The sequence below is a fragment of the Canis lupus genome, chromosome X, assembly GCF_048164855.1.
Source record: "Canis lupus baileyi chromosome X, mCanLup2.hap1, whole genome shotgun sequence".
Lineage (NCBI taxonomy): Eukaryota > Metazoa > Chordata > Mammalia > Carnivora > Canidae > Canis > Canis lupus.
Genome location: NC_132876.1, coordinates 111349127 through 111364508, shown reverse-complemented (window position 1 = coordinate 111364508; position 15382 = coordinate 111349127). Strand labels below are relative to the sequence as shown.

Here is a 15382-nt window from a genome sequence, read left to right as displayed (position 1 = left end):
GCTGGATGATTAATTTTGAAATAAGGATGTGCTTGAGAACAGGCCAGGGGCACACATCAACAGCCACAGAGCCCCTGGCTTAAATGGACGATAAATTACTCATCCCAACCCATGCAGCCCTGTAGCTGCTGTTCTGAAAGCCAGGGGTAATGAAGGGAGCCACAGGTTTCTAGTACTTTCTACACCTACCTTGGAAAGCAAGCAAAATGGCTACCTGGGAGAATTAAGATAATTGTATGTTGAGTGCTTTTCCTTGCAGAGAAGTTGATTTGTAGCTTCTCTTGATTAGCCTTTCATTTTCTTCCGTCTACCCCTCTTTTCTCGCCATTTAGTTGCAGCTTTAAAAAAATTTTTTCACACGAAAGACATCATGGGTAAGGAGAGGAGATTTTATTTTGAAGAACAATGATCACATTAACAAGGTGACAGCAGATAAGCTAAAAGTCACTCCATTTTCTCCCAGGGAAAAATGTTCTTTGCCACCAAATCACATTCTGCTTCTCTTTGTCTACTCTCCTTTTATAGGAGGGTGGCAGGCCCAGCCACTGATGGACTCAGAAGGAAGAACTGGGAGATAAGATACACCCTTGATTCCTATAAGAAGGGAAGCTTTTGAGTTCAGTGACTAAAAATGACTTCCCGTTCTCCAACATTCTTGTGTGTGGAGCTTTCTGTAGGACAGTGACGTTTCTCTGCCCTTGGTCCAGAGTAACAAGTACAAAATAACTATGAAATCTGAAACTTGGGAAAGCCTCAAAATCCAGTTCATTGCAATTTAATACATGTCTAGGCCCAGATCAGATTCTAGAGGTAGAGAATTGCCCTACACCCTGCCATGAACTTGGGTCAAAACTAAGGACTTTCCCTACCTTTAAGGTAATAGAGCCGCATCCAGAGGCCCAAGCAGCACTTGGTGAAAGAGCGGGCAAAACTAACATGTGTGACTACATCTCCAGGTGTCCAGAAGAAAGAGAGGGAGGGAGGGAGGGAGGGAGGGAGAGAGAGAGAGAGGGAAGAAGGAGGAGGAGAAGGAAGGAAGAAAAGGAAGGAAGGAAGGAAGGAAGGAAGGAAGGAAGGAAGGAAGGAAGGAAAGAAGGAAGGAAGGAAGGAAGGAAGGAAGAAAGAAGAAAGAAAGAAAGAAAGAAAGAAAGAAAGAAAGAAAGAAAGAAAGAAGAAAGAAAAAAGAAAGAAAGAAAAAGAAAAGAGGGAGGAAGGAAGGTAGGAAGGAAATAGACTGCAAAACAGTCAATGGAAAACTGAGTGGGGGATGGAGGAGATGAAGAGGGAAAGGAAGGAAGCTTCCAGAAGGAGGGGAGATCTGAGGTAGGCTTTGATGGATGGGGAGGAATTTCTTAGCCAGAAGTGTTCTGGGGTTTTACCTCTCTAAGCTGCAGTTTCTTCTGCAAAATCTCCTAGGCTTATTGTGAAGACTGAATGATGTAATAAAACGAAAGCATGGAGTGCAGCACTTGACACACGATAGGGCCTGAATAAACATGTGCCATTGCCGTCATCCTCATCCTCACCATTGTCATCATCATTAGGAGCCAGTGTTGGAAGTGTGTGAGCAGAGCCTTCAGGGTCCTTTGGAGGCAAATGATGCTGTCCGTCCCTGGTAATAAAACCCTGTTCCCTCTACTCTGACCCCACTTTTTCTGAGGCTGATTCTCATCTTTCATATCTTGGCCTACTTTGGTTAATATCAGTTTACCTCCAGCAAAATGAAAGTAGACTCAACCAAGTATCAAAAGATGTTTTTAACCCTACTCCATTTCTCAGTATTACATCTTACATACTGGCTGATAATTTCAGTAGTGGGTGGGCGTTTGAGTGAAGGTGTAAACATAAAACCAGTTGCTTATGCTATCATTTCTCTTGGGTCTCTGTTTCCAACAACTTATTTTAGAAACTTCAAAAAAATATTCACTTGGGTTTTTTTTTTTCTTCTAATCTGTTGATCCTCCAGTGGTTTCATTCAGGTCACAAAGGAAAGGTGTTTCTGGAAAGAAGCAGGGAAACTTATTTCTTCTAAAGTGTGCCAGTGAAGATATAAGGCTAAGTACTTCTGCATCATAAATGACCAGTATCACGTGTTTGAGAGGAGCTTGTCTATTAACAGTTGGGGCTGAGGAGGCTTTGGGTCCAGTGGTTGGGGAAGGCCAATACTTTTAATATTAAAAGTCATTTAATGACCCCTTATTACATGCTCAGCAGGACTATGCTAATGACTCTGTCCTAGTTGATCCTCAGGCCAACCCTCTGAGGCAGGCACAGTTATATGTTTGTATCATAGGTGAGGAGAAGGAGGCTTGCGGTATTAACATAACTTGCCCAAGATCAGAGTTCAGATGTTGCAAAGGCAGGATGTGGACCCAGGTCTGTCTGATTCCATATCCCGGCTGTTTACCACCAAGTGATACCACCTGCGATGGTTTACAAATGAGGGCCCCCAAACTCACCGGAGGGTGGTGTTCTAAGGATGTCATACAGGCGAAATGTTAAAAGACATACTATGGCCTCTGCTACAGTCTCTGCTTATATCAGCCAAAGTAGAAGGGAACTTAGTTTTGATCTGAGGGAGCAAAAACCAATCAGCAGAGACCGCCCCCACCAAAATACATGACTGTGAGCTTAGAAGAGGTGTCAGACAAGGGACAGAACCAGTAGTGTCCTATGTCTTGAGAAAATAGAGTGGGGGAAGGTAAGGTCTTTTACCTTCTCTTTCAATTCCCAATAATGACTCTAGAACTTTCTGCTAATTAACTTGACTGCCTATCACTGATATATTTATTACTCAGCAATGTTTATCAATGATGTGTTGTTCAAATATTCATTTCCTAGGAGAGGGTTGTAAATGTCTTCTGGGATCATAAAAGGTGATGGATTAACCAGTGTTAGAGGTTGTGGCAGGTCACGAAGTTACAATGCAGAATTGCCCACATCGTTGCTTGGATGTACTGGCAGTTCAGTGAGAAGAGATGATGTTTTCCAGTGGGGGAAAAGGATAGTTTGTCGTCTAATTTCTTAATTTTGGCATCCTGGTGAGGTAATACTGGTAGGGATTATACTTTATCTTGTTCGGAGTTTCTGAGCAAAGTAACAAGTAGCAGATATGATAACAGCTCTTCCTGGAGTTACAAAATCCTATTTCTAAACTTGGCCATCTTCAGACCACCATCTGCTTGCCTGTGTTTCCGAAGGCCACCTGCTCTAGATAGCCAGCAAGCCGCCCTGGGCCAACAGCACTTTCTGTTGGCTAGAACATAGAAGTCTTAGGCTCATTCATCATCCTCTCTTGTGCTTTAAGATGACAGTGCGTGTGTGTCTGAAATCTCCTGCACCAGTCCGGTGGGTGTTCCAGTCTCACCAGATTGCTTGCATTTTCTCATCACACCATGCCCTTTCACATACTTCTAGGCCTGTGGATGCTGTCCTCTCTCTAGAGTGCTCCTATGACCTGTTTCACCTGGCCAACTCCTAGTTGGTTTGGAAGCCTTGACTTATGCATCACCTTCCTTGGGAAGCCTTTCCTGAAATCACCCAGACTTCCCCATTTCCATAGCTCATATGCTGTGCCTGCCTATATCTTAGTGGTACTTCCAAGGGCAGAAGATGAACTAGTACCCCTAGGGGATCTGAGCCAAAGGGTGGAGATGGAGGACATGGGTACAGTTGGTTATGGCCAAAACAGCCTCCTGTACATATTAAGGTTTCTTTTTTTTTTTTTTCATATTAAGGTTTCTTTACAATCGTGTGCATCATCCTCAACATTCCTATAAAATTAGCACAATTCTCTACATTATTTAATATAAAATAATCTTCCCCCAATTACTGAGTAAAGCTAGTGGTCCAGGAAGCTCCCTCAACCTCTATCCTATGGTTCCCTGAATCCCCAGGCACAACACAGTGTACCTTGGGAGGATGTGTGAGTCCCTCTGAAAACCATGTATGTAGTATAGTGTCTGTTTAGTTGGCCATTCTGTGGGCTCCTTCAAAGTAGGGACTAGGCCTTTCATCTCTGCTATCATATTGTCCAGAGGATTTTAGGTACTCAAAATATATTTTTTTTTGAATGAGTGACTCTTTCTAGTGATACTGGGCATAATAAAGAATTAGTGTCATTAATCCTTAAAGAGACAGATACTCCAGTTGCAGACTCCAAGGTCTCTATCAGCTGACTACTCTTTCTCTAGTTAGTCTTACATTTTATGGGGTGTCAGCATTTAAAATTAATTTTTAAAACCATCTTCTTGAGATGTGCTAACATTTATTCACTGTCCTGATACCAGTATTGTTTTCCACTCTCATTCACTGCAAATGCATATCTCCCTAACAATGTTGTGGAAGAAATAAGTCTTGATGGTCAAACCTGGAACTCTAAATGCCATTTGTAACTTCTTTTCCATGGGAAACTGTGTCCTAAATTAAAAAGAAAAACTTACAAATGAACTCTGGGACAGTCCAAGGCTAGAGATGGACTTTATTCATGTGTCAAATCCCCACATCCTGCAGCTTCAGTATTATGGCTTAGTGCTCACAGTCAGAGGGATAGGGGAAGGAAGGCTAAAGTCAGAGACACAAAGTGACATCCCAGAATCACTGGAGTGGGCTGGGATGACCTCCAATTGGTCTTTCCCTTAGATCTCCCAGGGTTCTACCAGCAGCAGCAGCAGCAGGCTACCTTGGGTGTGTAATAGCCTTCCCAGGAGGCCAGAAAAGATCATTCTTACAAATCCTACTGACATTTGCATCTCTATGACCCTAAAAGTGGTACCTCTCTGAGACAAATGAACACTTGAACCATCTGTTGTTTCTCCTTCTGAGAAATCAATTTAAGAAATCTTATTAAGAAATATTTATGAGAGGAACTCTCTTGTACTGTTGGTGGGAATGCAAACCTGTGCAGCCGCTCTGGAAAATAGTATGGAGGTTCCTCAAGAAGTTAAAAATACAACTACCCTGGGATCCAGCAATTGCACTGCTAGGTATTTAAAGGGTACGAAAATACAGATTTGAAAGGGCACCTGCACCTGATGTTTACAGCAGCATTGTCAACAATAGCCAAACTATGGAGAGAGCCCAAATGTCCCTCGACTGATGAATGGATAAAGATGTGGTATATATACAATGGAATATTACTCAGCCATAAAAAGAATGGAATCTTGCCATCTGCAATGACATGGATGGAGCTAGAGAGTATGATGCTGAGTGAAATAAGTCAGAGAAAGACAGATATCATGATTTCAATCATATGTAGAATTTAAGAAACAAAACAAATGAACATGGGGAAAAAAAGAGAGAAACAAACCAAGAAACAGACTCTTAACTACAGAGCGCAAACTGCTGGTCACCAAAGGGGAAGGGGGAGGGGGAAAGGGGCAACAGGCGATGGGGACGAAGGAGGGCACTTGTGATGGTCACTGAGTGATGTGCAGAAGTGATGAATCACTAAGTTCTACCCCTGAAACTCATATTGCCCTTTATGTTAACTACCTAGAACTTAAGTAAGAACTTGGGGGACAAAAAGAAATACTTAGGAGTAAAGGAGCTGCTATGTGCAAAGCAACTTGCTAACACATGACCCATTTATTATGAAATTACTCTTCAAAAGCCTCCCACTGTTTCCCCTTCCTTCTCTTAGAAATTAATTACTCTAAACCCAAACCCTTCAAGAACAGGCCAAACCATGCCTCCATTCTCCTCCACACCACACTCCAAGTGGTAGAACGTGGTTAGAGGGCTTCTGATAAGAAGGGTGGACTTGTCTACCTGGCTTCTGTAGTGGAGCTCCTGCTATACCACAGGGACCATGGATTTTCCCCACCTGGTCAGTTTTCTTTCTGTTCAATTTGACCCCATCCTTAAATGAAGAAATCTTCCCTACCGATTGGACATGTAATACTATTTTTATGTTTGCTCCGATCTGGAAGTTTCAATTTTGATTCCACCTGGAAGGTAACTCATGGAGGTCCCAGCCTAGAGCCTGAATCCAGTGTCGTGGCCACATTCTCTCTCAGACTGGGAAAAGCTGTTGGAAAGCAAGTTCAAAGCCTGAACTGGGAGAAACTACAAACACTGGTGTAGAGAGGGGTTTTTTAAACTCATAAAGTGTTTCAGTAAAACATCCCCTTTTCTGGAACATAATGAGTGTGTGTTTAACCACAAATGTAGAAAAACTGTTTGGGGTACAGACCAACATATTTTCTCAGGACTACAAAGAAGGCTACTTTCTCTCTCCTTCTCCTTTATATGCTCCTTAAAAACCTTGCCAGAGTCAACTAAAATGGACCCCATTTCATTACATACATTTTCTTCAAGAAGCAAAATGAACTAAATTCATTCATTCACTCAGCAGTGTAAATACCAAATGAAAGAAACCATAGACGTATAGATGCAAAGACTGCCCCTGTAATTATTTTTTTGTTTGTATAACTAGAAGGCATTGAAAGGAAAAAGAAATTATTCAAAGTTCAAAGGTTCCCACATTTACTAAGAAAATAAGAAAAAACAAGCCCAAGCATCCATATTTGAAGAGAGCCGAACAATGAACTAATCGTTACTCACCAGCATTTTCTTCAAAAGAGACAGCTTTTGTTGAAACTGGTGACAATTCCAAATGCTGAACATTTTTTCCTATTAAATAAAGTTAGTAATTAATGTAGTGATTAAGAAGAGTGCAGGAGTTGATTCCACTCTGTTGAAATTGCAACATACAGGCAAGGTTGAGAGCCATTATTTCTTCCTTTCTCAGATAGTTCAATTTGGCCCTAATTTAGTTTGTAATTATTCCTTTCTTCCTTTTGAGGGCTTTCATCCATCTGTAAGTCTCCCCGAGTGTGTAGGAAGAGGAGGGTGGATATCTCTTTCCCTCTCCCAACTGTGGCTTTGGATACCCTATCTTCTTAAGACAGCATGACTGCCGTTGTTGAATATTCCAAGACTGACACCACATGCTAACAACACTGTAGCTCCTCTTACTCCATGGCACATTGCCCTTCTATTTCCTGGAGGGGTTCTGGGATTGTGCATTGGCATTTATAGTCTTTAAGCACATCATCTCTCCCTCTCTTCCACTGATTGTCTCTTGAGGGTGGTTCTGGGCCACTCACCCTTGGTGATTCTTTCCCCAAAACCATGTGACTCAACATCAGCCTGACAAGTCCAGGACTGGAGGAGGGAAGGTGGGCTTCGGGAATGAAGGCTGTCTGTCGGAAGCCTCCATGAGCTAGTGCTTTCATGGGACGTGATTGAGATGATGTGAAGACTTTGAGCTATGACAGTATTTGGAGCTATCAAAAGGGATTTATTTTGTTTTTATTTTACTTCATTTCAGTTTGTGGAATTTGTGTTCAAACCAATAACTCTCAACCAGTTATATTTATTTTCACATGTGGCTAGAAATTTATTTTTTTATTTTTAATTATTTTTGTAGAAATTTATTTTAAATAACTTCCTTAGTTAACCCTTTCTGTGTAACAAATCACCCCAATATTTGGTGGCTTAAAAATTCATGGGAGATTCTAATGCTCTGGGTTGGCTCAACTGAGCTCTGCAGGGCTTGCTTTTTGTCTGTTGTCATTCATCTGGGGTTGGATGACCTAGGGTAGCCTCATTCACATGTCTGGTAGTTAGCAAGCAATGGGCCAGAATATGGGGAGCAGCTGGACCACATGTGCCTCATCATCCATCAGGCTAGCCTAGGCTTCTTGGTAGAGTGGCAGTAAGCACGGTAAGTACCAAGATCAGCAAATGTAAAAGCTGTAAAGCTTTTTGAGGCCCAGGCTCAGAACACATACAGTGCTACTTCTAGCACATTCTGTGGGCCAAATCAAGCCATAAGGCCTGCTCAGATTCCAGGTAGAGGAGCAGACCTCCACCTCTTGGTGGGAAGAGCTAACAAGTACTATGGCTGTTTTTGAAATCTATCATACTAACCAAACATCCTTATTTGCAAATTTTGTAAATGCATAAATGAAAATAGATCTGGAGTTCTTCCACTCCAGAGTTACCATATGGTAACTCTCAGTTGCATTCAAGTAGACTCTAGAAGTGGGAAACAAAGGGGAGATAACTGCCCCTGGCCATGACAGCGAGTGCTTCATGGACCTACTATCTATCAACTGTGGATCATGGCAGAAAAAGATTGCAAACAGCTGTCCACAAGACAATATGGTGACACAGAGAGAGCATGAGCCTTGGAATCAGACCTGAGTTCAAACTCCCATCTCTCCAACTTGTTAACAGGATTGCCTTGGGCAAGTGACTTAACCTCTCTAAGCATCAATTTCCTCAACCATAAAACAGGCATAATACCTAAGGTGTCTAGCTGTTGCGAAGGTTAGATGAGATATAGTACCATGCCCAGCACCTAGTGAACAGCCATGTCATGTTCGTTTCCATCCCTGTCTCCTTAATTTTTTGAAATTTATGGGCAGTGGTAATAGTAACTCTTTTTGACACAGAATCAAACCTGCCCAGTCCCTTTTCCTGCCAGATACTGGCTTTTCTTTTTCCACGTACTGCATATCTTTGAAAGATGACTTAGATATAGTCTTTTTCAACCTGGGATCTTGGCAGTGTTTGCAAAAACATACGCTTACAGTTAACAATCCCGAGATGATTCTTAGTTTTGGTGCTACAAATTATTTCACATTTTTGAGTTTTGCATAGCTTGTCTTTTTTATAGTCTGGATATACTGTGGAATTTTGGAAACCCACCATCAGAAAAGAAAGCTTTGAAATAATAGAAGTCGGGTAGCAATGGATGGAATAATGTTCTCTCAGAAAGGATGCATTTACAGTGGTAAAGTTTTCAAACATCTCAGAACTCTACGTAGTGAAGTTGGTCTTTGGGGGCTAGAGGGGGCCAGATTGGGCAAAACCTCTGCTTCTCCTCTGATGCATTCCATAGGGCTCCATTTTGGCTAAATCATCATAATTCCCACCAAGACAGCACAGAATGATAATGGTTTTATTTATTATTTTATATGCATTGCCAGTATATGCAGAGTTTTATAGCTTGCCATAAATCGGGAGGGATTATCACAGCTGTTACTTATTTTAACAGGTCACAATACAGTAGTTTATGCCAGATGGTTTAGAGAATTTTGAGAGAGAAATTTTATACAGGCAGCCATATAGATGCTAGCTTGGGTAGTTGCACCCTGAAATTAATTTACATTTGTTATGATATAAAATATATATGAATAAACACATAGCTCCTTATGAACGAGTGAGCCATTTTATAGCCCTGATTTCTTCTGGAAGTCGTGGGGTCTCTTATGAGCAGTGGCGGGGCAACAGTAGGAGTAACGTGCTGCCAAGGAGACATGGGAGACAAGGCTCTGCCATGCCCATCGCCATGAAGGGGATATCCAGCTTGCTTCAGGGAAGTGAGCTTTGGAGGCAGACCTGGGTTTCCATCACTGGAGCTGGGGAGAATAAAGTAGGGAAGCCAGCCTCCAAGAACATGAGGAGAGGGTGCGTATGGTAGAGCGTAGAGCTGGAATTGAGATCCCCAAGGTCACGAACAAGGTCATGCTGGGGCAAAAGGTTTCCCCAGCCTGCGCAGACCACAGAACATATTATTGCCCTTGCAGATGCTAAAGTTTATGTGTAGAGTTGTCAGTTTCTGGAGTATCAGCAGAAATGGGAAGAGAAACTAAGCACTGATGATCAGCAATCATTTCAGAAAGATTTTTGGTTCCAGGTTTCATAGAACAATAGACTTCCAGAATGACAGACCTAGAGAAAACCTGATAGATCATCTCCACCCTCCTTGTTTCATAGATGAAGAGACAGACCAAGAGGATCATTTAAATACAGCTATCTCAGTTCTTTTGATAAAAAAGTAAAATCAGACTGTCAAGGTATCTGGACTCTGTCTGCTTCCTCCAATCCCTGCTTCATTGATCTGCCCTACCAACTCCTCTCCTGGATCCTGCCTCATGCTGGGAGAGGACCATATCCCCACCTCTCAGAATAATCCAAAGACCAGGTCCAAAGCTTGGCTCAGTTTTCTTGGTAAATCGCCCAAGACATAAAGGTAATACCAGCTCTGGAACAAGAATAAAATTATTTAGCCTTTTCAAGTCAATTCTCCTAGTTCCTATAAGCTATGAGCTAACTAATATCTCTTGGTGTCCACAGAATAATTAAGCAGAAAAGGTGAGTTTAAAGCAGATTTGGAGCATATAATGGGCTTAATCTATGTGCAGAAAAATCCGAAAGTGTATTTCGAAAGCTGCCTAGCCCATGAACGTCAAGGCACGGAACTAGAATCTTTATCATGGATCCCCCCTGGCTGACTAGTAGAAAAATTGAAAGTTTGTGGGCTAGATAATACTGAAATGCCACACTGATTCCAGAGATGCTGAATTTCCAATAACTTCAGCTCTCTAGAACACAGCACTGAGGCTGAAAGTCAGTGAAGGGAGCTTCCGAAGGCTGCAAATAGTTGTGAGCAAGCCCGTGAACTTCATTAAGAACCTTGCTTAGGTTCTTGCTCAGACCATTAGTAACTCTTGTTTAATGAACAGATGTTACTCAGCCATGGTGTCTGTTTTCTTCAGCTCACTGTGGATTCAAACCACGGGGAAGGAGCTAGAAGGAGGGTGAAAGAGGAATGACAGTGGAGAGCTAAATATCAGGGAAAGAGCTTGGAAACCCAAAAAGGAGTCTTTGAAATGTGTTACCATAGAGACCAATAATAAGCCTTCTTAATAAAGACCCTAAGTAGTCACCAAAGCATTAAATTGTGTTTCCTACCATCTGATTAAAAAGATAGGAAAAGTGAATTGTTCAAGGTAGGCTAAATTCTGGTAATAAAATCCCCAACATTTCAGAGGCTTATTTCTCACAGTGCAGTCTAATGCAGGCCAGCATGCAGTCATTTGGGTACCAAGGCTCCTTCCATCTTGGGGTTCCACCACCCGACAGAGCGCCTGTGTTTAGCCAGCAGGAGGGAGATGGGAGTGTGTGTAGGAACGGGTAGGAGTTTTATGGGCCCGGCCTGGAGACACACACCCCGTTGCCCACGTTCCATTGGCTAGCACTCAGTTATGTGGCTGCACCTAACTGCAAGGGAAGCTGGCTGTGGGGGAAAGGCAGAGACAGTCTGGTGAACAGCTAACTAGCCAGTTTCTTCCAGGGAAGGTATAAAATAGGCTTTAAAATAACAAGGGGCTTCAGGAAACTGCTCGTGTTTGGATAAACTTTAGTTACGTGCAAAATCACCTATGGAGACTTCCGTATTTCCTGGCAGTACCAGGTAAAGGGAATATTTATGCCTTGAGCCACAGTATAGATCATAGGCTGACAAACTGTGGCCCACGGACCGAATCTCACCTGCCGCCTGCTGTTGTGGATAAAGTTTTATTGGGACACGGCCACATCCATTCATTTATGCCTCGCCTGTGGCAGCTTTTGAGCTACACACACAGCAGCAGTGTGAACTAGTTTCAACAGAGATTGCGTGGCCCACAATGCCTAAATTATTTACTGTCTGGCCCTTTACAGCAGAACCAGTTTACTGATCACTGTCCTACGGAGGACACATTTGCAGTTGTTTCTTCTTGAGACTGGGTATCCTTGGCTTCCAATAAAAACAAGTAGGATACCCATTTGCACTGGGATGCAAACTCTGCCCTTAAAATGCCAGTTCCAGCAGGGCCCAGACCCTGCTCTCCTGGCCAGCACGTAGCACAGTAGCTGGCATCTAAGAGATGTTCAGTATGTGCTTCCTTTGGAGCCCTCAGCCATGGGAAGCATCGGGTACTCTAACCACCTTTCAGGGGACAGGGACCCCAGAAAAACTACTAGACGAGCATGCACATGAAGACTTCTAACAGGAAGGAACTGCCTTTGTTGGGCTTTTATTATGTGCTGGCACCATCATGGTGCTTTGTATCTTTTATTTACTCTTCCTAATAAGCCTATAAATTAGGTATTCCTGTTTGCATTTTACAAATGAGGAAACCAAGGTTCAGAGAAGTCAAATCATTTTCCCAAGGCCATACCGCTAAGAGGTGGAGGAGCTAGGATTCAAGCACAGGTCTTCCTGGGACAAAAACCCGGTTTGTTGGTTTGTTTTTTTTTTCCCCTCTACACCATGGGAACTGCTAAAACTTCATTCACGTGCAAACTATCTAGTTATATCATTTATTTTCATTATCACTGTTAATAACAACCTCGGTGTTGTAAAGATCAATGTGAAGGGGAAGATGTGGCCATTTCCATTACTTTAGGGAGTGCTGGCAAGGCTCTCTCTTGACAGAGCAGCCCCAAAAACCCGGAGCAACACAGTTCAACTCTTGGGATACAGGGTTAGTGATTCGGCCACCAGCTCCCTATGAGCTCACCATCTTGCTCACCTAGACATAAATTCTCATTTCAGAGCCTGACCAGTTTGAGTCCCCTGGTGGGACTTCCAGTGTCCCGAGTAGAGTGGGTCTGGGAGCTTGTGAATACACACGGATCTCCAGACCTCACTGTGCACCTCTCCCAGGTGTGGGTGGCACAGGTTCCCAAATGCTGCTGGTGCCACCGATCCTTTGATGAGCAAGTCTAAGGGAAAGACTTCTCTTTTCTTTTCAGAAGCTCTGGCTGGCCTTCCCATCCACCCCATACTTCATATCAGTGTCCACTCCATCAGGCCTTCCTGAAGTCTAAGGGGCACAGGTCGGCTGTTGGCGGACAAAACTGTTCCCATGGACCTCTCAGTGACATTTGCATTCTCAATCATGCTGCCTCCTTGAAACTTTTTTGTCCCATGATTTCTGAGATAGGGCCCTCCTTCCCTCCTGGTCTCCTGCTTCTCTGACTCATCTCTTTCTTTCTCTCTGGTAGCCTCTTCTCCTTTGCCTACCTAGCCCTTAAACTGTAGGGTTCATGGCTCTCCTCTGATCCTCATGGGGGAGTGGCCACAGCACTTCTTTCCTCCTCAACCTTCCTGTCCTAGCCACACCATCTTTCAGGGGGACTCCGGCCAGATCTTCTAACCTTCCTGGTAGCTGGCAACCCTCCAAGGAGGTTAGTGTGAGTGGGGTCGGAGGACAGCAGCCAACCCAGACTAACTTGGGTTCGATGTGATATTTCATGTGACCACAATCATAATTCATAGTAATGCCAATTAGGAAATGCTCTACCAGTGCACATGCAAACCCTGTGATTTCTTATGACCTTGGCAAGTTAGTGTTTCACCACAATCTGTGAATTATGGAGGAGTCACCGGCCTCGTGGACATAGTACTGCCCACACATGTAAATCTGTCCAGGGCATAAACCTCCCTATTTGAAAATAGATGACCTGGTCAGAAAATAGTCAAGTTTTTCTGAAATGGGTTTCCAAGGCATCAAGACAGATTACCAAAAACTGTGTCCCACAAGGCATCTTTGGATAATTTCATCCACTGTTTTTTTTCCCCCTTGTTATATATTAGGGTATATCCCATAAGTGGTGCAGTGGCCCTAAATGGCTTTTTTCTCTTCTGCATGCTGTTGTTATATATACAACCTACCAGCCTAAGGCATGGGCACACAATGCCATGGTTTTTAACCCTGATTCAACCCCACAGCTGGCTTAGTAAATCACCCTTCCCTGGAGATCAGTTCATCACTGTGAAGGCATTGTCTTTGCAGTGTTTTTAAGCCTGGGCAGAGTGAGTTGTATCTAGGATGCAAGGTTTCAGCCACCAGAGATGAATAGGGGGAAGGGACGCAATGTTACAATCTGGGGGCTGCCCTAGTCCTGTTACACACCCGGCACCTACTCCACACCAGTGTCTGGCTTCCCTCTTGCCGGGGCTGGAGGAGTTGGCACCGTCAGCGTCTCTCATTCTTCTGCTGTTGGTCAAAGACTGGGGACAAGGGAGGTGAGAAGGGAGCCGCGGGGGTGCGGTGCTGAGCAGCCGTGGTCGGTCCAGCCTGTTGGTGATGTGCCGAGCCCACTGCCACTCCGGGCATGGGTAACACGCAGCACGGGCAGTCGCGCTACCGGAGAAGCAAACGCACAGGTTCCAGAAATCCGGACCCAGCATCCTCCGCAACCCCCGGCTTGTCTAAGCGCGCAGGGCCGGCTTTGTGGCCGGCTCCCGCGCACCGCGGAGTTTGGGGCTGGGGGCTGAGTCCTGCAGCTCACTGCGGCTGGCGGCAGGGGACGGATTATTTTTAGCAGGTTCCCTTTAGCCCAGCGGAGCTGGGAGATGTTCACGGAGCCGGGCGGTTGTCTGCAGAGCGTTGGTGCAACCGTGCCTGCTGCCCGGGAGGTTTGGCTGCCGCAGTCCCCTCCATTCACTGGGCTGTAAATCGAAGCTGTCTACACCGGCAAGGCGCTCGATCTCAGCGTGGCCCTGGGGCTACGTCCCGCCCAGGTCTCCCGGCACCTGATTTCCCAGTGGTCAATTAGGTGTCTCAGCCTGCAGCATTGAAGCAGTGGAGGGGCCAATGCCCCGGCTTTGATGGAGCGCGCCGTGCGCAGAGACCTCCCCAGTCGACTTCCTCATCAGAAGGCAGCATCCATTCATAATTCTCTCCCTGCCTGTGGACCGAGTTAGGCTGGAGCTGAGCATGGACTCCTGCGATCTCCCTTTTTGCATCTGAAGGAGAAACTAAGATAAAAGGCAAAAGGAAGAGGGAATGCAGTCCTAACGCAACAAGGCGCTGGAAAGCCCCCCTCCCCCCGAGAGGCCTCTCCTTTGCGGGGAGAGGGAGAAGAGGCATATCTTGAGCCCAGCGCCCCAGCCAGCTGCTGCTTCGCTGCGGAGCCGGCACGCATGCCTACCTCACCTGACGGCCGCATTCCTGGGGAGCCGGCGCGGGGCCCGGCGGCGCGCCCAGGGCGCACGGGCGGTAGGATCTCTGCACCGGGGGAACGATGCGCGGGCGGGCTTCCCAGGGCCGAGCCCGAGCCTGAGCGGGCGCCCGGGGAAGCTAGCCTTGGCGCGGCGCCCCACCGCAACCCCCCGGGATGCTCCGCGACTCGCAGCCCAGGCCACTCGGGTGTGTGGGAGATGGGACCAGCCTGGGGGGAAGGGGTAGGGGCAGGTGACATCATTTTAAACTAATTTTTCACACCTCTGGGTGGTGGGGGAACTTGGGGGACGGAGGAAGCAAGAGCCGCAGCCCCGCCGCGCGCCAGCCTAGGAGGAAATCCGCCCCCCCTCCGCCCCGCCGCCCCCAGGTCTGAGAGTCAGGTCCCCTTGGCCGAGCGGAGTGAGGGTGAGCAGGCGGTCAAGGTGCACCGCGCGTAGCTCCGAGGGGCGAGGGGAACAGCTCTGGCTTTCAGGGTTCTTTTATTTTAAGCATATTGCAGCTGCAGCTTTGAAGTTTGCCGCCTCCACCTCGCCCCTCATCCCGGGTTCTGGGGCGGGGCGGCACTTTTCCAC

At 45.4% G+C, this 15382-nt stretch overlaps 1 protein-coding gene and 1 long non-coding RNA gene across 4 annotated transcripts in view; one reads left to right on the top strand and one right to left on the bottom strand.

The window, feature by feature from the left end:
• NHS (NHS actin remodeling regulator) overlaps nt 1-15382 on the top strand; it is a 346900-nt gene that overhangs the window by 246577 nt on the left and 84941 nt on the right. The window lies entirely within an intron of this gene.
• LOC140628349 (uncharacterized) overlaps nt 6538-15382 on the bottom strand; it is a 65633-nt gene continuing 56788 nt past the window's right edge. Inside the window, exon 3 of one of the 2 annotated variants that reach the window (XR_012026632.1) lies at nt 6538-6633. This is a non-coding gene — a long non-coding RNA (uncharacterized lncRNA). Of the gene's footprint in view, nt 6634-8762; nt 14606-15382 lie in introns of those variants that run through there. The other variant, XR_012026633.1, reaches the window with a different exon arrangement.